General features: G+C 36.4%; 1 non-coding gene across 1 annotated transcript; it reads right to left on the reverse strand.

The window, feature by feature from the left end:
• Positions 1 to 957: 957 nt before the first annotated feature.
• Positions 958 to 1,062, reverse strand: LOC127483390 (U6 spliceosomal RNA). The gene has a single exon (XR_007909562.1). It is a non-coding gene; the product is annotated as a U6 spliceosomal RNA (small nuclear RNA).
• Between the last annotated feature and the right edge of the window lie 21,415 nt (positions 1,063 to 22,477).

Consider the following 22,477-nt stretch of genomic DNA (forward strand, 5'->3'; position numbering starts at 1 on the left):
AGTAAAGCAGGGTGGAAAAATGCCTGAGCATAAAAATTAAATTTTATATGAATAATTCATTAACATATAGGATTATGTATCAAAAAATTTCACCAAATGTACCATTACTATCATAGTCATGTTATTCAGGAAATTTTTGTTATGCTGATTATCAATATATCCTTCTTCTATATTTAATATAGTCTATTAATTCAACAAATATGATATGATATAATTTTTAAATTAAGCTGTCTTTACAACTATTTTTAATTTATTTAAAAATTAGAGTGACAGAGGGCGGAAGAGGGATCTTCCACCTGCTGATTCACTCCCCCAATGGTTGCAATGACTAGGGCTGAGTCAGACTCAAGGCAGAACTCCAGTCAGGTCTCCTACACGAGTGGCAAGGACCCAAGTAATTGGGCCATCTTCTGTTACTTTACCACGCAAGTCATTTTAGTGGGGATCTGGATCCAAAGAGGAACGTCCAGGACTCAAGCAGGCACTCTGATATGAGATGCCCCCATTGCTAGCAGTGGTTTAACCTGCTGTGCCAAAATGCTGGCTCCAACATCTTCATAAAACAAAACCGCAAGCATCAAACTAAAGCTTTTATACATAAGTGATTATTTTAGTGGCTTAAAATATTAATAGGGGGCCAGTACCATGGAATGTGGATGCCTGTTCTAGTCCCAGCAGCTCCACTTCCCATCCAGCTCTGGCCTAGGAAAGCAGTAGAGGATAGCCCAAGTCCTTGGGCCCCTGCATACACGTGGGAGACCTGAAAGAGGCTCCCAGCTACTGGCTTCGAATCAGCACAGCTCTAGCCATTGTGGCCATTTCTCTCTCCTTCTGCTGCTCTGTAACTCTGCCTTTCAAATAAATAAATAAATCTTTTAAAAATATATTTATAGGATAAGTCTTATTCAAATAAAAAACACATGTTATTCAAGAGAACCTTTAATTGAAAACAATCTTTTTAAAGTATTAAACTTCACGAATTTGCGTGTCATCCTTGCGCAGGGGCCATGCTAATCTTCTCTGTATAGTTCGAATTTTAGTATGAGAAATGGTGACTTGATCAGCCCTCACCCTGACTGTTGATGAGCAGCTTAATATGTTATCCCTCTTAGTATTTTTTTTTGTTTGTTCTACTTAATACTTTTGGTTGAATACTGTAATCAATACACAATTCTTCTTAAGTGCTGAAACTTAACTGAAAAGTGATCGCTGTTAAATATAAGAGTGGGAATAAGAGAGGGAAGAGATGTACAATTCGGGACATGCTCAAGCTGACTTGCCTCAAATGGTAGAGTTAGAAACATACCAGGGGATTCCAATTCAATCCATCGAGGTGGCATGTACCAATGCCATCTCACTAGTCCCAGTGAACAATTTCTGTTCACAATTGATCGTAATGATAGGACTAAGAACCAAAGGGATCACATAAACAAGAATAGTGTCTGCAAATACTAGCTGATAGAATAAAAAAGGGAGAGAATGGTCCAACATGGGAAGTGAGATACACAGCAGACCCATAGAATGGCAAATGTCCTAACAGCACTCTGGCCTCAAAATCAGCCCTTAAGGCATGCGGATCCAGCTGAAATGCCCATGAGAGTATTTCAGGCATGGAAAGCCAAGACACTCTGGGGAAAAAAAAAAAAAAAAAAAAAAAAAAAACTAAATGAAAAATCTCCACGGGTGAGATCCCAGTGGAAAGAACAGGTCATCAAAGAAGGAGGTACCTTTCTCTGAAGGGAGGAGAGAACTTCCACTTTGACCATGGCCTTGTCTAAAAATGATCATAGTCAGTGAACTCAGGGGGTTTCCATAGCCTTGGCAGCTTATGACAAGAGCCTAGGGTGATTACTGAGGCCATAAACAAGAGTGTCAATTTGTTAAGTCAACAACAGGAGTCACTGTGCACTTACTCCTCATGTAGGATCTTTGTCCTTAGTGTGCTGTACATTGAGATTTAATGCTATAACTGGTACTCAAACAGTATTTTTCACTTTATGTTTCTGTGTGGGAGCAAACTTTTGAAATCTTTACTTAATATATGCTAAACTGATCTTCTGTATATAAAGAGAATCAAAAATGAATCTTGATGTGAAAGGAAGGGGAGAGGGAGTGGGAAAGGGGAGGGTTGCGGGTTGGAGGGACGTTATGGGGGGGAAGCCATTATAATCCATATTCTGTACTTTGGAAATTTATATTCATTAAATAAAAGTTAAAAAAATAAAGTATTAAACTTCTATATAGCTTTTGAGAAATGGTATAATTCAGTTTTACAAGGATTCTATAGTAAATTTCTATGTATCTTTTATACTTCAGCTTATGAGCATTTTACCATAAGCTTTGAGTAATATTTTATATTGAAATGAATTGATTATTATGAAAGTAAATATTTTAATATAAGAATTGGATTTCTGGGGTTGGCACGTGGCAGAGTGGGTTAAGCTTCCACTTACAAAGTTATGGAAATCAGAGCATTGGTTTGAGCCCTGGCTGCTCTGCTTCCAGTCCAGCTTCCTGCCAATGTGATTTGGAAAGCACTGGAAGATGACTCAAATGCTTAGACCCACGTTACCCATGCGGGAGAACAATATTGGAGTTCTAGGCTCCTGGCTTCAGCCTGGCCCAGCCTTAGTGCTTGTGGCCATTTGGGGAAGAAATTAGTGAAATATATATATTCTCTCTCTCTCTCTCTCTCTCTCTACCACTTTCAAATAAAATAATTTTAAAAAAGAATTGCCTTTTCATTGTAAATATGTATTATTTTTCAAGAGTACAATTTATCTTGTAGGCACACTACTTCCATGTTTTACAGAAAAAAACACTGTAATAGTAGTATTTATGCATATCAATATCACAGCTCATGTTCTTATGCTAATCATTTGAATGTTGATTGAGATGCCTGATGGCTCTTTTGTACTTATGAGAACCAGTAGAAAGAAACACCTCATTCACACTGCTTTCAATTTATATAAAAATATGGTATGATTTCAATTTTTTGAAAAACAATAATATGTTTCTAAGAATCTATCAGTTGAACCATGCAAAATTTAAAACATTTTATTATCTTCAATGTATGCTAAATTATTTTTGATAAATTAAAATTCGGCATTTTGATTTATTCCTCCTTTCTGGGAATATACATTATACTTTATTCAAGAGTAAATTAGACTTTTAGAGTTAATTACATTTTTTTAATGCACATAACTTCTATTAGCATATAATAAAAAATACATACATATACAACAAAGAGTAGAACCCTCTGGCCTTTTGAATTTGAGTGACTCAGCTGAATAAGCATGGCTTATTAACCCCAGTACAAATACATATACCTCTTCCAATTAGAAAATCAAACATAATTATCCTGCTGAAAGTAGTGAGCTACCACATCTATTAAATCAAATGCTTGATTATAAATAGGAAAAATGCTAGATTTTTAAATGTTAAATATTCATCTCTAGCTAATTATGTGAAATAAGAATATTGTTAATTTAAATATGTCTAAGCCAGTATGTTTTGATGAGTGTCATATTTCCATTAGGAAAAAAAATTTGCAGAGTATCATTTGATTAACAATCATTTTTATATAATATAAAATACTGATATTTTAAATTTTAATGATGTTTTATAATAAACTGCACATTTTGAAATTTCTGATGGTAGAAAAATACAATAGCTAGAAAAGAAAATTAATATTTAGAATAGTTAGACTATTTTTTTTCTAGAATTATCTATGCTGTCAGTAGGAATAGTGCATATATGTAGTTAGTGGAACCCTGGAGAAAAATGTAAGCATTCAAAACACTATTGAGTGAATTTCATAGGGCTTGAATTATATACTAAGAGTAATGTGCTGTAAAGTTTACTATTTTTTTTAGCAGTGGTAAGCAAAGCAGCAAGGTTTATTGGGATAGGGCATCTGTCAGAGCAGATGCAACAGAATGTGAGAGAGAGTGTGCAGTCACTCCGACTGGGGGAAGCAAGGTTACATGGTTAAATGGAGAGAATGCACCTGGCAGGACAGGTGGGCGGCTCAACAGAAAGCTGAGTGCTGAACATGTGGTATGTTTCAGATTGGGGTTTTTAAGGGGATAGTTACAGTTCCTCCTCCTCCTCCAGGACAAAGTGTTTGCCAAGTGTAAATTAAGAAAATCCCCCCCCCCCCCCCAGTGGTTTACGACTCAGTGCTGTTAGAATGGGGAGCCCACTTGGCAGAGGAGCTTCTCCTGGGGTGCCGGCCTTGGAGGAAAGCTGTGAAGGTTTTATTGCTCCATTTTATCAGGCCAGGTAACCCATTTGGTGCTGAGGAGAGAGGATTGTCTTGGGAGCTTTCCTTGAGAGAAGGCCTGAGACCACCTGGAAAGTTATCAGGGTACTGGCAGGACTTTGAAGTGTAAAATACTGAGTTGTTTCCAAGTTGAGCTTCTATAGATGCTATTTTCTTCAGGCCACTTTCATACACACATAGCCTAATTTCTTTCTTCCTACCTAATGTTTCTACCAAACATTCCCCCCTTTAGAGATGATACCCATAATTTTATTGGGATAGAAAGGATAAATTCCATCGTATGTAGTTTCTTCAGAACTGACAAATGGGCATAGAGCAGCTTATGGGTATTTTTCTCTTGCTATCTGCCTCATGGTGTTTGAGGGTGGCCTCGGAAAACTGCTCTGCTCGGTCTAGAGGACTGGTCATCTTGTCTGATGTCTAGGCTGAAAAAGCTGTCTCAGAAGCAGCTGGAGCTGGATGGCTGGTCTTCTTCTGTTAGACACAAAACAAAAAAGGACATTAAAGACAGTAACCTATTGAGAAGTAAAAAGAATGTGGATGCTATATCACCAAGGAAAGGCAATTAACAGAATTTCTATCACCAGATGCGAGGCTACATATTTTAGCCTTGTCTGACCGGGTCCTAGACTTGTCTGGCCTTGTCCAAGATAGTATAAACATGATTTCATACCCATCTTGTTTGACCTTCATTTGGGGGCTCTTACCTGGGCAGCAGTTAGCAGGTGTACGGCTTGCCTGTTGTGTAGGGCTGGGTTTAGCAGTCCTACTGCAGGGGCCCTAGTCATGGAAGCCTTCCAACCAATGAAGGCTCTGTTTGATTTGTTGGTTTGTTTTTTCCAAAGCAGGGAGCTCTGTTTTGGCTCACTGTTGGGAGCATGATTTAGGAACATTGCTATTTCCCTGTATCTAGGAATCTGTAAAATGTTAAGAAAATGTTGGGACTGTCTTAAGGTTGTGGAACTTGGTGCATGGCCTGTATCCTCTCTAGGGTTTGTCTTTTCTCCCCAGGGGTGAGAACAAGAGCAAAATAATTAACTTTCTGGCAGACTAGCCATGATTTTTCCCTGAATGCCTGGTAGCTACATTCTGCTGGGAAGTTGAGAGCGTTAGCTAATGCACAAGACCAGAGTCTCAGGTCAGAGGGAAGGAGGGATAGATTAACAAACCATCTACATTCTGGATTATTTCATATCCCCCTCAGAGATAGATCCTTTAAGTCCTCTGTGAGAGCCTATCCAAATAGGTTCAGGACTATCTAAGCTGTTACTCTCAGCCCTGTCCTATAACTCAGTTAATGGCAGATAGGAATTGATAGGAGGGGCTTTTAAGGCTTAATGATATTCAAATGGGCTTTAAGGCCTGGCCAAGTATGTGTGAGGCCCAGACCTATCCATGGGATATTGGAAGAGACACTATAAGGGAGGTTGAACCTCCTTATGGAAGGTACCATGTTGAGTCTCATTATGTGGCAGGACTAGGAGGAAAGCTGGTCTGAACAGAAGGCTAGCACAGAATAGGCAGTGTCTCTAAATAGAAATTTATGTTTTCATTGACTCTAGACCATACCCTCAATAACAATGGTTAGAGTTGGAAGCTGGGCGGAGCTAAGGGATTCTTAGCTTGGGGCCATCAATGTCCACAGTTCTGAACCAGGAGTCCTTTGACTCCCAGGGCAGTTCCATTTCCAGTGGCTTTGTTCTTAGTGTAGTTGACTGAAGCTGGTTTCTGACAGCTGCTTGCCTAATGCCCTGGCTCTTCATATCAAAACAGGCTCTGTTTGGGATAGACTGGCCTTGTTGGGTCTTCTTGATGGCAGATCTTTGTGTAAAGCAGCTGTTAACTGTCCTGCCACCTAGCCTGACAGTGTTCCTTTTACCTACCTTGATCCTCCTTTTCTTGGTCTCTAATAAAGTAGACCATGGAGGCAATCTTTATGTCAGCCAAATGGGTGCTCAGCTCATCCCTAGTTTTTGAAGATTTCTTTTAATATTATCAAGGTGAACTAGAATAGGCAAATTTTGACACTTACTATCTCTCTGTGAGTTAAAACAGTGGCCATGAGAATTACGATCTTCCAGATAAGAACAAATGTGGTTACCTATCTATACATATTGAGATCATCAGAACAACTTCCTATCTCCTCCTCAGTTTGCTTTTAAAGCAGAGTTCTGCCCATTTGCCATGCAAACAGAAAAATAGATCTAGCTGTTATAAAACAATTCTAGCTGGAAAGCAGTAACATGAATCCAACATAACATTGGCATCATTTTGTAACCTTACAATGTACTTTACACAATCTGAATTGACTCAAACAACCATTATCTCACCATACTGAGAGTTTCATCCTTTGAAAGTTGCAGGGATCTGACTCTGAGAGTTGCAGGTATCTGATTAGAAGACTCAGTTTAGAACTTAAATTGTCAGAGTCAAACTGTTTAGTCAAAGTGAAATAGTACATTTAACCTGAACATTTTAATCAAAAATGTGGGTCAGATCTAATCAGAGTTAAGGTAATCGCTCAAACATTACAAAGAGGCAGATAATATAAATATTTTAAAATGTAGTTCTCCAATTCAGGACTCAATAAGCATAACAAAAAAAAAAAACCACAAAACCTTCAAAACACGTGAAAATGCTCATTACCTAAGTCAGTTACAATAGCACAGAAAACAAAAACTTTGCTTATCAGCATATTAGCCCATTATTAGGACAGTGAAATACATCATGAAACAGAGGCAGAGAGTCATAGACTCCTCCAGTCAAGAGCTGAAGGAAAAAGTTACCAAATACTGCAGAGAAGGGAGAAAATGTTGGAAAGGGTTAATGGATTAAGACTTCTCTATTGCTTAGTTAGGGAAACCTGTAAGGCCAGCTGTGGCTAGAGGCATTTCCCATTCTCCCTCCTAGTGAGGAGGGCTATTGAATTGGAGGTGGAGAGGGAGGGAGAGAAAGAGAAAGAGGAGAGAGAGAGAAAGAGAGAGAGAGAGAGCGCGCTCACAAGCTCACATCATTTTCCAGAGATTTCTGGCTGTGCTTGTGTGGATGTGGCAAGGCATTTTGACTGAAAGAGAGGACAAGAAAAGGTTGAGGTGGCTCCTTTTTCTCATGATCGTCCACTATCTAGTTGTCTGAGTTTACCTGGAGGGCCAATATTAGCTGATGTCAAGGCTACACCCACCTAGTGCAGCAGTAGTCAGCATAACTAGGCATCCCCCCAAGAGAGAGAGACAAAGTCCAGTCCGTGGGTAATAGCCTGGCTGCAGGAAAGCCAAAGCAAGCTTGGGAACTCTCCAGGCTATTGGCCAACTGTCCTTCCTTGTTGCCCTTCCCCAGCCATGGGATGCTGGAGGATCAATGATCATTCCCACAGATCCGGTTCTTTTTGTGCGAAGGAATACAGACCTTAGTGAAATCTCCCATCAAATCCCTCCGTAGTTGCCAAAAATGTTAACAGAAATTGATGTGGGATTTTTTTTTTTGCACAAGAAAAAAATTCAGAAGTGAGACAGACAGGAGTGGTAAACAAAGTAGCAATGTCTACTGGAGTAGGGCATCTATCAGAACGGATGGGACAGAATCCAAGAGAGTGCCCAGTTAGTCAGACTGGGGAAAGCATGGTTACATGGCTAAATGGAAAGAATACACTTGGCAGGCCAAGCAGGTGGCTCAGTAGAGAGCTGATTGCTGAGCGCAACACAGTTTACTATTAAAAGACATTAATTCACTCACAAGTTTTCTATTGAGGTTCTGTTATATGTCAGACAATTAAGACACAACAGTGAATAAAATTGACAAGACCTTCCCTGCTCATTCTTGGTGACATGATCTAATTTGCAACCCAAGTGAGAGAAAAAATAGGTACAGTGATGTTGAATATAATAAATCCTGTACATGTTCAGAAGGGTGCAGTGATTGTGCATCATGTTGGTAAATCATCATTTTGTAGGAATGTCATCCACTTTCTATGTATTCAGTTATTTAAAATTTGAAATGCAGTACCATAGAAAAGCCCAGACATAAAAAGTAAAGGGAAAGATATTAAGGTTATGATTGTTAATCTAATGGCACATTATTTTTATTCTAACTTATTGCCATTGTGTTTATCCTGCACCCATACATTGACTTAAATTCCTTGTGGACAATGTCTATATCATGATTTTTTTTTCATAGCCATGGATTTACATATAGATTGCACTGAGAATGTTCTTAAGACATATTGGTTGCAAGGGAAATCATGAATCTCCTTTGTTTGCAGATTTAAGACATTTCATAGATTTAGATGTGACATCCCTGTAAGAGACATTGATTACTAATTAAAATATAATTCTCTGGGATATTAGCTGCTACACAACTATGTGTGCCATCTATTTTAACTTTTATACATTTTATTATGCCAATTATTGATAATGTAAAAATGATATCCAGTTTCTACATAAACTTTCAATTAGTCAGATGTATGTAGCAGTTATATTATTAAGCATCAAAGAAATTATAGGTTTCAGTAGATACCATTTTGTGTGATTCCTCAAAATAATATAGCCAATTTTTTCTTCTGTTGCACATGGCCTAACTCAAAACCAAAATTTTAATTTCTAGAATCCGCTATGATAACATGGAAGGATGAATTATATACAGAAATATGTGCTCTTTTAGTCTTGGCTCTGGAAGAACAACATTAATACAGAATAAAATTTCAATTCTCTTTCCTACATTTTGAAATCTTTTTAAAATATTTTATTTATTTATTTGGCGAGTTACAGGCAGTAAGAAAAAGAGATAGAGAGAAAAGTCTCCCTTCTGTTGGTTCACTAACCACATGGCTGCAACGGCCGGAGCTGTGCCATTCAAAGCCAGGAGCTAGGTGCTTCTTCCCAGTCTCCCATGTGGGTGCAGGGGCCCAAGGACTTGGACCACTTTCTACTGCTTTCCCAGGCCTTAGCAGAGATCTGGATGGAAAGAGGAGCAACCATGACTAGAATGGGTGTCCATGCTGGATGCTGGTGCTGCAGGCGGAGGATTAACCTAGTGTGCCACAGCACTGGCCCCCATTTTGAAATCTTAATGGTAATATGTATTTATGGCTCAAAGGCAAATTGTCTACAGTATTTACAGTAATTACATTCATTTTTGTCTCACTTTTGGCAACAGATTCCTAGATTGGTTTTATAAACATGTTACAATTAAAATATCTCTGCAGTCCTGAAAAACATTGCTACTTGGTTAACACCATATCTTATTCTTTATATTTATGTTAATTAAGACTTCATACCAATTGCCTACTTATTATTGAATTAACTTCTCTCTGAATTTTTGCAGAGTCAAACTTTTGCAAGTTTAGCCTATAGCTTTTTACTTTTTATTTGAAACCTGCATAAACAGATTTTAAAGACATTTAATTTCATCTTTATTTTATTTGGTATTTTCTCCCTGTCCATTGTCTTTGGATGCCTAAGTTAATAAAATAGCAATTCCCCAATCATAAGATTTGTAATGGAAAATATTAACTAATTTAAAAGTTGTGCAATCCACTCTCATTTTTTATGGATGAGTACAAGCATCCACACATCATCAGTTCTACTCTGTCACTGATGATATTTCTCTCCATGCCTATATGTACCACATCAGATACCTGCCTCCCCTCCAGGGGAGCAAAGGAGGGAATTAGAGAGGATGGAGTAAGAAAGAGAGAGAGAGAGAGAAAGAGAGAGAGAGAGAGAGAGAGAGAGAAACTTGGTGTGTAAGAAGCTTGCAAGTATCTTATAGAGATATAGAGATAGATACTATTCTATTTGAAGAACTATATGATGCACTACTCAAAAATACTTGGTATTGGGGCCGGCGCTGTGACGCAGTGGGTTAAAGCCCTGGCCTGAAACACCGGAATCCTCTAGGGGTGCCGGTTTGAGTCCTGGCTGCTCCACTTCCAATCTAGCTCTCTGGTATGGCCTGGGAGATCAGTGGAGGATGGCCAGAATGCTTGGGCCTTTGCACCCACGCGGGAAACCCAGAGGAAGCTGGCTCCTGGCTGCTGCTTTGGATGGGTGCAGCTCCAACCATTGCGGCCAATTGGAGAGTGAACCATTGGATGCAAGATCTCTCTCTCTCTCTCTCTCTCTGCCTCTCCTCTCTCTGTGTAACTCAGACTTTCATATAAATAAATAAATTAAAAAAAAATGCTTGGTACTATAGCACTTTCTCATCTGTGGGAGAAAAAACTCTACTGCTCTTACCCTCTGTATAATTCAAACACATTTTTTTTATCCATTCAGTTTTGGCACCTCCTTCTCTGTTCCCAGCTGTCCTCTTATTGAGTGTTCTAGAGAGGAAAATATGTTCTTCAATAGAGCTATACTTTTTTCTTGTGCACTGAAATGCTTATGTATCCATTGGAAAAGTCTGGATTAAAGTGAGAAGGGTAGAGAAAGGCAGAAACAAATAGGTGGTGAATAGATTAATACTTGGAGTAACTCAAATAGGTACTAAATAAGAATTGCTGGCTTGTTGTGGGGGGAGGTCTCAGATTTTAGTGCCTCATTTAGCTCACATTAAGCCTTTACAAATGTTGGTTTAGCACTATTCATATTTTCAAACTAATATTCATCTCATTGTAAGTTACATTGACTACTTCTTTTCTGGAAGTACACTTCATGTAAAATTCTTGTTCATCTGATAGTTACATTTAATTTCTCCTTAATCAAACTGATGCTACATTATCTCTCCAGGGAACCTTCCCTAGAGGACTCACCCTGCATCTCTCCTGTTTGTACTGCTCAGTCTTCCTTCTTTTGTCAGAAGTAGACTCTCTCTTACATTATTTTTTCAGGTGTCCATAAGTCAAGAATTATTTCTGCCCTCTATTATAATCTTTTTTTTTTTAACAGGTAGAGTGGATAGTGAGAGAGAGAGACAGAGAGAAAGGTCTCCCTTTTGCCGTTGGTTCACCCTCCAATAGCCGCCACAGCTGGCACGCTGCGGCCGCCACACCACGCTGATCCGAAGCAGGAGCCAGGTGCTTCTCCTGGTCTCCTATGGGGTGCAGGGCCCAAGCACTTGGGCCATCCTCCACTGCCTTCCTGGGCTACAGCAGAGAGCTGGCCTGGAACAGGGGGAACCAGCACAGAATCTGGCGCCCCGACCAGGACTAGAACCCGGTGTGCCAGCGCCACTAGGTGGAGGATTAGCCTATTGAGCCACGGCGCTGGCAATATTATAATCTTTTGACATCTTTTTCATTTATATTACTTCTAAGGAGTGTATCATTCATTTCCTGTTTGGGGACACTGTTATATAGACAGAGATTGTAATTGTGTAATTTGGAGATTATATACACTTGTAATTGTGTGACCTCCACTCACTCTGAATTGAAGCAACAAAGGACAAAATTGTTACTCCAGTGTACGTTTGGTTGCTTTCATTCTCTCCCTCTTGGACACTACATTTTTGTTCTAATGCAGAGCTCTCTAATATTGCACACCTTTTTATGATTCTGCTCCCTAGTGAAACCCTGCATTCCTGTTGTCCTAGAATGATTCCTCACCTATTATGTTTGTGTAACATCAATATAGCTCATTTGTTGGATCTGATGCTAAGCTTCTCTCTCTTTTCCCTGAAGGGTTTGGGTAATCTTCACCTTTACCATGCAGATAGGACATGACACATAGAATTTCCTATTTCAGATTTTGTATAACTTATAAATTAACCTAGGAACAAGCAACAGAGGAGAATGATTACAATACTCCAGGAACACAGGTGTTAATCCAACTTTACTTGATTTACCTTGGAAATCTTTAAGTTATTGAGAAAAGTGTGAGTTTTCTGATACCAGTGCATCACTGTTTTATTTCTGTGTTACCAGTTTCCATGGATCCATCTCAATAGTCACCAACATATTCACAGCAAAAAGAGAAGGAAAGTAAAAACTAAGATACTTAAGATGTAAGTGCATAAACAGAAAACTACAATGACTTCTGCTTTAAAAATTAAAATGCAGACATTGATTTTGCATAGTTTATATGTACTGTCATATAAATAGTCCCTGTGAAATTTTCACTTATGTATAGTTTATAATAAACTATAGACCAGGTTTCCACTAACAGAACAGGTTCTTATGCTTGTATATTTTCATCCTAAGATGCACTTTTTGAAGAACTTCTTTCATATTCACTTGTATATTATTAACAGTTTAGCCATAAGTTTTCTGATTTCCACTGTCCAAAGATTTTTCTCTCAGTTATCTTCAAAATTACACAACTATTTAATTACTAAGAGATGTTGTAGGACCAATATTATAGTATGATGGGTAAAGCCAATTCCTGCAAAGCTGGCACACCAGATGGGCACCAGTTTGAATCAAGGCTGCTTCATTTCCTATCCAGGTCTCTGCTAATTGCTTGAGAAAGCAGTGGAAAATGGCCCAAGTCATTGGGCCCCTGACACCCACGTGGGGAGACACTGATGAAGATCTTGGCTCCTGGCTTCAGCATGGCTCAGCCCTGGATGTTGCAGCCACCTGGGCAGAGAAACAGTGGACAGAAGGTCTCTCTGCCTCTCCCTCTCTCTCTCTTTAATTCTAATTTCCAAATAAATAAGTAAATCTTTTTTTAAAAACATAAAATGCTGTTATATTTTAAACAAAGGCAATATATTTCTTGCTATTACAAGGTTGATAACTGGAATTTTGAATGATCATACAATCATTTAATAATACTAAATTTCCATAATAAAAATGCAAATTATATATGTATATACATATATAAATACATGCATATTGACACACAAGTGCATTTAAAATAATACATGTGAATAAATTCATATAAAAGTCAAATATACACAAAAATGTGCACATGTATATATGTATAGCCTTTCTCCACTGTATCTAACAATTTCAATAAAAGTTTAGGTTACTACATTCTAAATTATCAACTTGATATCAGATAGTAACTGATAACTAAAATAGTTTTACTAGCAAACTGCAAAAAGAAAATAAAAACATTAAAGAGTCAAATTACGATTAAACCTTAAAAGGTTTTATTTCATCAGAAATTCCCATATTAGACCATCATATTAAAGTTGACATATGCATTATTTTATATTATATTTTATTTTCCATTTCTGTTTTTTAGGTTTTGAAACATCATTGCATCAAAATATAGTCAGTTTTATATACCCAGGCCCATCACATGCTAGAAACCTAAATCAGAGTTTATTTTTAAAGTTTCTGAGTGTTCACATCCAAGAAATGTTGAATTGCTGTTCAGAGAGAGTTTTTATGAGAGATATGGATGAGATATCACATTTTCTGGAAAATAGTCAATAAAAATTTTAGCTTTTCTCACTTGAGAAAAATTTTAGCTCACATTTTGAACCCCAATCATATTTTTCCCTATCTATTTTACCACACATATTTTTTATTTTGACCTGTTTATAATACATTTTTAAATTTAATTACTCAGTTCTTCATATTGATATCTGTCATTCTCATTATATATTTTAAAATTAACATAACAGAAATTCTAGAAAATAATTTCATGTTTTTCTACAACAAATATATTTTTCTGCACAAATATGTGTGTGTGATAATTTGCTAATATGTTTCTTGAATTGTTCTACCTTAGAATAGAGAAAGATCATGCCAATTTTCAAATTTCCAGATTTTGCCAACATTATTTTTTCATTAAGTAATCTTGTTTTTATCAAATCTCTCCAGCATTGCTGAAAAATTAGAGATTAAGGCAAACATGTGGTGAATGCTTGATCTGTGTTGACCCTTAATTACCATCAGTCTACTGTGATTGTTATGTCTTAAATAAAGCTTTTACCTATCTGAGTTTTTCTCTTATTTTCTTCCTTTGTGAACACATAATTTCATAAATACATACCTGCTTAAATTATATTGGATTGTTTAATGCAATCATTTTTATCTTGATGTCTTCCATCTTTATCTGATAATATATTCATATTAATATATTCATATTAATTACTCATGTTCACCTATACTACATATACAAAATATAACTATATATTCACAGGAAATTCAGGCTCTTTGCTTCTCTCATGATATGATTAGTACCTCATTAAAATCCTGTATTCTAGTCTGATTCCATTTATGTGTTGGTTACCCTGGTTTGATCAGTACATCTTGTATATATGCATTGAAATATCACACTCTAGCCCATAAATATGTACAATCATTGATAAAAAAAAAGGTTTGTCTTGAATGTATTGCTTTTTATTAGTGTTAAATTATAAATGCTGTTTGAGCAAAATGAATTAATTTTTCTTTAAAATGCATTTGTCAAGGTTTGGTGATAAAATACCAAACGCAATATGGCATTATTGGAAAGTTTTCACTGATGATTTTCAGAGATCAGAAGAGGAAAAAGAAAATTAACTACCAGAAATACTTCAAGAGTAGTGTAGTAGGTTACAAATAGAAAAAAAAAAATGTCATTTCTTGGTAAGAGTAGAATCAGCTGCCATTATTTAAAAAGTATTTTCAGATTCCATTCTTTGGGGTGCATCAATCTAGTAACTTATTTTATTGCTATCGACAGAAAAGTCAGATATATGTCTTATTGATCTATATATATTTTACAAAAGAACATTCGGTTATAAAATTTCCTATTATAACTGAGAATGTGTCTGGTTCTTACTCATTTTACAGTATCTGAAAGTTTAGCATCCCACAAATTATTTCAGATTAAATCTATATTTTTTTGGAAATTTCTTTTTTCCCTTTACAAAAAAATGGATAACAGCCTCTCACTCAACTGCTATAAATTCTAGGTTGTAGTCTGTGACCAGATTCTATAATGCAACAGAATGCAAAAGTGACAAATATACTAATATGAGAATGTTCCTTGGGGAAATAAGGTGGAGGGCATATGAGGAATCTTTGTATGATGACCCCACTATTTTTGTTTGTAAATTTAAAACTATTCTGATATAAAATATTAAAAGAAAATAAAAAACAAAAGGAAAATAAATCAGTAACTAAGAAAAGAGTTCACTACATGTACAGACTGCACATTTCAGACATTATCAGATTTTGCTGAGACTCCCAAAAGGGGAGGTGATAACTATTTTTATTCTCTTAACTGAGGTTCTATATCACTTCTTCATGACTTGTCTAGGAGATATTCTGGGGTGACATCAGAGAAACTTAGATGAGCAGTAATTTCTACTTTATTTAAAAATAAGTTGTGGCCAGTGTTGTGGAGTGTTGAGTAAAACCCACCACCTGTGACCCCGGAATCTCATATTGGTGCTGGTTCGAGTCATAGCTTCTCCACTTCCATTTCAGCTCCCTGCTAATGTGCCTTGAAAACAGTGGAAGGCGGCTCAAGTCCTTGGATCCCTACATCCACATGGAAGACCTGAAAGAAACTCCTGGCTCCTGGCTCCTGGCTCCTGGCTTTGGCCTGGCCCAGCTCTAGCCACCGCGACCACTTGAGGCGTAAACCTGCAGATGGAAGATTCTCTCTCTCTCCCTCCCTCTCTCTCTTTTTTTCCTCTCTGTCTCTCACTGTAATTGTGCTTTCAAATAAATAAAAAATGAATAAATCTTTAAAAAATTAAAAAATAAGACTGGGAAATAAGACTATGATGAGAATCAAAAGGGCATTGTTTATGTGCTGGATTCCACCACTGGCTGATAGTGGATTGGAATGGATTTTTCTTCTCTCCAAGGAGACTTCTTAGGAAACTCAATATGGATTGCTTAGAACTTGGTAAAGAAAGTGGACAATCATGTAAGTAATGCCTAATAAATCTCATAGTCAAGAAATGAGGTGAAGTGGCCTGTGGGTTGTTGTCTGCAAATTCATTGATGACAATATTCAACTCTATTATTTCAGCAAACCAGGTTAGTTAGCAAATTAACTGCCATTAGTTCACATGACAGTTGCCCAGAGAGGTCAGAACAAATCAACAGAAATAAGCTGATCTTCTACAATACATCTGAACCAAGGAAACAACTGTTTAGAGAGGTCAAATATTGGGAATTCTAAGTGGTCTCAGAAAGGTGTTTCAGAGAGTATTATTTCTATATCTCTGTCAAGCTTAATCTGGTCAAAGATCCAATAGGTAAGAAATACATTGATTTCTTAACCTCTTTTTGTCCTGCTTTGACCTGAAACATCAGTAATGATATTTGACATGGGAAGAACATACAAAGAACAATACTGGAGCAGTCACCCATACCTCATTTCCATTCCTAAATCCCAAGACTAGTTTTGAACTACAGAAAGGGAGATATTCTATTTTTAAATAAAGTGTGGGTTTTTGATTATTTTATGGGACTGAATATTTTGCTGACAATTTTAATCTTTTGTGATGAGAAACGACTTGGGAATTCGACTTTTCTCCCTGCAAATCAAGTCTGAACAAACAGAAAGGAAAAAGAATTGGTAGTTCCTCTTATTACATAAGTTCCACTTACTCAATGTAAAATACCTCAAATCAACATCAAGGAATGATTTTTCAGGACTCACTTCTTAATTTTAAAGTGATTATATCTTATCATTCTAGGAAATTTTGTACTTACAGTTGAAAAGTTTATTAGTAATAATAATTGTACAATTTATCACTGTATTTTTAATGGCCTACTACAAGCAATAGCCCACAGACTCACACACAGACAACAAAAACACATATGCTGGTGCTCAAAAAGAATTCAAACAATATTAACAAACATCACACTTTCTGTTTTTTTTAGGTACACTAATACAATAAACTTTTTTTCTCTCTCTCAGTGATTAAGATTGATCTCATGTGCCTGTATGCTGCCTTACATCTTTTTTTAAGATCTATCTATCTATCTATCTATCTGAAAGGGAGAGATATAGAGAGAAGAAGAAGGAGGAGGAGGAAGAAGAAGAAAAAAAAAAACAGAGAAAGAGAGAAAGATTGAGAGAGAGAGAGAGATGTTCTATCTGCTTTTTCACTCCCCAAATGGCCTCAATGGCTGGGACTGGGCGAGGCTGAAACCAGGAGCCAGGAGATTCTTCTGGGTCCCCTATATGAGTGCAGGGGCCCAAGCACCTGGGCTATCTTCCTCTGCTACTTTCCCAGGTGCATTATCAGGGAGCTGGATTGGAAGTTGAGCAAAAGGAACTCAAACCAGCACAGATATGGGATGCCAGCACTGCAGGTGGAGCCTTAACCTTCTCTGCCTCAGCATTGGCCCCTTTCCACCCTCTAAAACTGTGAACATACTGTAGATCACCACATTAGGATCTACATTTACACTTCAGAGCATGATGGGGAAATCAGCTTTCATAAAACCTGATTCCAACCTGAACTTGACTTTAAGAAATAGCAAGATGTAAGACTGTTTACTCACACTCAGAATTTTTAGTTGAGCTAAGATCTTCATTTATAGTATGAAAATACAGTTCTTTGTATATTCAAATGGATTAATGTATGAATTTAATAATATTCTTATTTTATTTTATAGTTACAATTTTATAAAATTATATTTTATGGTATATACAATTTGAAATATGTTAGCATAGAAAGGGAGCAAATAGATTCATTCTTCATATTTAATTAATTTCTTTGAATTACATAGAATTGACATGTATTCTTTGGCCTTTATTTTGTGAAAATCATAAATTACACTTTCCTGAAAATTATGTTTTGCTACAATGGTATTTCATTTACATGACTTGGGGAATGTAACATTAAACTAATTTGAGTTTTTTAACTGAAGTAAACAATTTTTTCTATCAAAGAATAAACTTCTCTCACATTTTGTTTCTCTTACAAAAGATTCATGAAACTGGCTGATCTGAACAAAGTTATTCATTAAATAACAACTTAATTTACAAATTATCTTTTTATGAATTTTTGTTTATTATCTGCAGTGATTTCATTAATATCTGCTTTGTGACTTAGTTGCCTTCATCAATTATCTGAGGTTAATAAACATTAACTTAGTCTGCTTAATGATATGAATTCCAGAAAACAATTTTCTCTTTTGGCATGTAAATCTCTACTGTTTTGCCCTCAATAAACTTCAGCTTTTAGAACACATTTGGAATTCCTTTTATTATGTTTTGACTTATAATCAAAAAAGTACAGAAATTGTTTGTTCATATATATAAGCCCACCATTAGTAGCTCACACAAAGCATTAAACATTTTTGCAGGCTTATGGATTATTGCATTTTCCAGAACAAACTATTGTTCAAATCCATCTCCATTTTATAAATGGAAATGAAATGAAAATGGGCAATTTTAGCCTTTTAGAATGATTTTTTTCATTCCTATAAGTTGTTTTTTGTGAGATAGTTTACAAATAGCCTGCCATCGTTAGTATTTCAAACAATGAATGAAGTTTTTTTTTTGTTTTTTTTTTTTTTTCCCTTACAAAGGCAGCAGTAAACTAGAATCAAGATCAGCTGGCTGAATTTTTCTTCTTCTTGTCTGATGATGTATCTTAATTTTAAATCCTGATTTTTTGAAGTAAACTTACTTAACTTACTTCCAATTATCATTTCAGTGATGGACACATAAGAACTAGAAGTCTGTTTGTGTAATTAATGTGATTTATTTCTATTCATATATATTCAAGAATAATAACTGTTCAGTAGAGATCCATAAAATCTATGTAAAATATATTAAAAATGATTGACACTGAAATTATGTACATGCCATTTAATTTCCAAGGAGTAGTAATAAATAAACTATAAAGAAACATATTATCTTGTCTTCCATTTCTTTGTTATTTTCTTGAAGTTCAGTATTGAATCCTACCTTTGTGGATTGATATAATTAGCAATGTAGTATATGCTGTAACTAGTGAACATTTTTTTTTTTTATAATTTTGAGTCAACACAATATTTTAAAAAGCAACATTGTTATGTGATAATGTTACAATATAGGTATTTAGTTCATGTAATTATTAGGACACAATATATTTGTTGTCCCTGTTATTTTTCCAGGATATTTCCTTTAATTTGTATTGAAGACTGTCAACATTAACAAGATTAGAAGTCCTTTACTTTAAAAGAAAGTAAAACTACTATAGATTACACAAGCATACTACATTAGAAAATATAACATCTCATATATTCATGCAAATTAAGAGATACATTGCTAAGTGTAGTTTAAATGTTAAGTCATTTACTCAACCTTTATTTGAAATTCTTTTCTATATGGTGGGTATTTATTAAGTAAGGTTTCTATTTTCCTTTTAACATGGTGGAAGGACATTTGGTTTAGCATTAAAACCCTGATCAAGGTGCCAGTGTCTCATACTGAAGTGCCTGTGTTTGATTTTCAGCTCTGGTTCCTGCTTCATGCTTCCAGTTTATGACTCAAGGAATAGGGTTACTATCATCAATTGGTTCCTGTCATGCCTGGATTGATGGCTCAGCTCCTGGCTTTGGCTGCACCTCATCTTAGACACTCCAGCCCTTTGGGAGCAGGAACCAGCTAGGAGCACTTCCCTTTGTATCTCTCTGTCTCTGTATCTCTGCTTCTTAAATAAATAAATATACCATAGGGGAAAAAAGGAAACAGGTTAAGTTTTAGTTTATCACTACATTTTTCAAGTAGGTTTAGAGCTAGGGTTAGAGTAAAAAGAAAAGTTTTCCCTGGATTACTTACGGAGTCATTTCCTAGCAACTCCATGCATAAAACTGTATTAACCTGGAGATATGCATCCCTCATAGATTCAGAAATGTGCAACATAATAACATCCACAGACAGACATAGTCAGATATTTTCAGAGGCCTGAAAATTTTAGAATATTTTCCTCTATTAGAGATTATAGAAAAACCAATGAAAATGAATAATCTCATTTCATATGATTCTTTAGTAAAAGGTGATACCATCTTCCCTACCTAATCCTTACCAAAACTGGATGAATGCAAATGAATCATTTCTAATATGTTCCCCAGCAGTGTCCAATTCCACAAACACAAAATAGGAACAAAATCATTTGGCCTAAATAGATGTATCAGATAGTACACTGCCTTCAAGTTCATAATTATGAGAACAACGGATACTGGTTAATGTTGTGAATGCTTTATGCGTTCTTGGTACTTAAGATTTCAGAGATTAAATTTTGTTGCCTCCTTGGTGGAACAATGAGTTTGAGTCTTAAATGCACGCATATTGAGATGAATATTTATTATTTAAATTTGTTGAAAATATTTATATAAGTCTAAAAACTGGTCCTCAGCAGTTCATAGATGGATGGTGAGCTTCTAGAGAGACTGATACAGTACTGGCACACACTAAGCACAGTGCAAGTGTCAGGTTGACACATTGTTCAATAATTGGTTATTTGATACCACATGAATCCTATTTCTATGCAAAACCCCACATGAACATGAGGGCATGATGAAATAACCACATTTAATATTTTCATCTAGAAGCCCAATATATATGAATTCAGAACATGACTTAATACCTGCTGTGTGCGACATGAAAGAGGAAAGTTAATTAGAAGCCATTTACTGAGGGGTACCTGCTTGGGCTAGCACTTTGCCAGTTACAATTCTTGCATCTCATACTGGGGTGCCTGGGTTTACATCTGCCTCCATTTCCTGACTTCAGCTTCCTGCTAATGCAGATCCTGGTAGGCAGTGGTGAATATTCAAGTGACTGAGTTCCTGCAAGCAACAGATAAACCTTGAGTTCCCAGGTCTCAGCTCCTACCCCAGGCCATAATGGTCATTTGCTATTACGGGCATTTGCTACCATGGGTATTTGGGGAATGAACCAGAAGATGGACTCTCAGTCTCAATATACGTACATGTAAATGTAAAGAAACAATGATTATGATAATTTGGGAGAGGTACAAAAATGTAAGGGCATACTGTTATAATCTGATTTAAAGCATCAGTACCTTAAATTGTTTGACAGATGAATATAGCCATTGAACAATACCAGGCTTGTTTCATACAGGTATTCTGTGAAAGAAAAGAAATATGATATATTACTCCCTAAGTAGCATATGAAATTAATAATCGTGCATATTGGGCCTAGATGGTAAGACTTTGGTTAAGACACCCACGTCCTAAGCAAGACAACCTGTGTTTGATTCCCTGCTCTGGCTCCTGACCATAAATTCCTGCTACTGCAGACCCTGGGAGCAGGAGTGATGCCTCAGGAATTGTGTTCCTGCCACTGATATGGGATAACTAGATTGACTTCCCCATTCCTGGCTTTAGCCCCCAGCCCCTACAAGCACTTAAGGGAGTGAATCAAAAGATGGGAGCAATTTCTCTCTATGCTTCTATTTCTCACTTTCAGTCTGTCACTCTGCCAAATAAATTTGAAACATACTTTCACTATTTCCTATCTTCTAATTTTTTTCTGATACTTTATTTTTCATATTAATGTAATATCAATACAAAGAATTGACGCATTGTAGTTCATAGATAGAATTCTGAGAATATAATGATTTAAAAATTGGTACAGACCCCTATCAGTCATAGAAATACAAAGAAAAGAAAGCAGAGGGGCCAGCGCTGTGGCATATCTGGTAGTCACTGCCTGCAGTACCAGTATCCCATATCGGTGCTGGTTCAAGTCCTGGCTGCTCCCCTTCAATCCAGCTCCCTGTTAATGTGCTAGGGAAAGCAGCGGAAGATGGTCCAATTCCTGAGCTTCTAAATCCACATAGGAGACCAGAAGAAGCTCCTGGCTCCTGGCTGCAGATTAGCCCAGGTCTGAATGTTGAGGCCATTTGGAGAGTGAACCAGTAGTTGGAAGATCTCTTCTCACTGCCTCTGCCTCTCTGTAATTCTGCCTTTCACATAAATAAATAAATCCTAGAACAAAGAAAAACAGAATTTTTTTTTCCAGAAACAAAGGAAATTGTAGTAATACACAAAATTACATCATGAGAACATAGCTAAATATAATACAACCATAGTATATTTGAATTTATAATGCCAGCAAGCCCAATCTGTATTAAAACACATATCCACAACTAAAAACTTACAGAAGGAGGAGTACAGCATAATGATGCAAAAAGAATAAAATTAAAAGAACCTTTAAAGATACCAAAAAAAAAAAATAACCAAAGCAATGTGGTTAGCTCTTAATGCAGCCAGAAAAAAAGCAAATAATCCAATTACTACATATGAAAAACTGTGGAAGATGATACAAATACTTGAGCTCTTTCCATCCATGTGAAGCAAACCAGTGGACAGAACATTCTCTCTCTCTCTCT

Source organism: Oryctolagus cuniculus, chromosome 8 (assembly GCF_964237555.1).
Source record: "Oryctolagus cuniculus chromosome 8, mOryCun1.1, whole genome shotgun sequence".
Lineage (NCBI taxonomy): Eukaryota > Metazoa > Chordata > Mammalia > Lagomorpha > Leporidae > Oryctolagus > Oryctolagus cuniculus.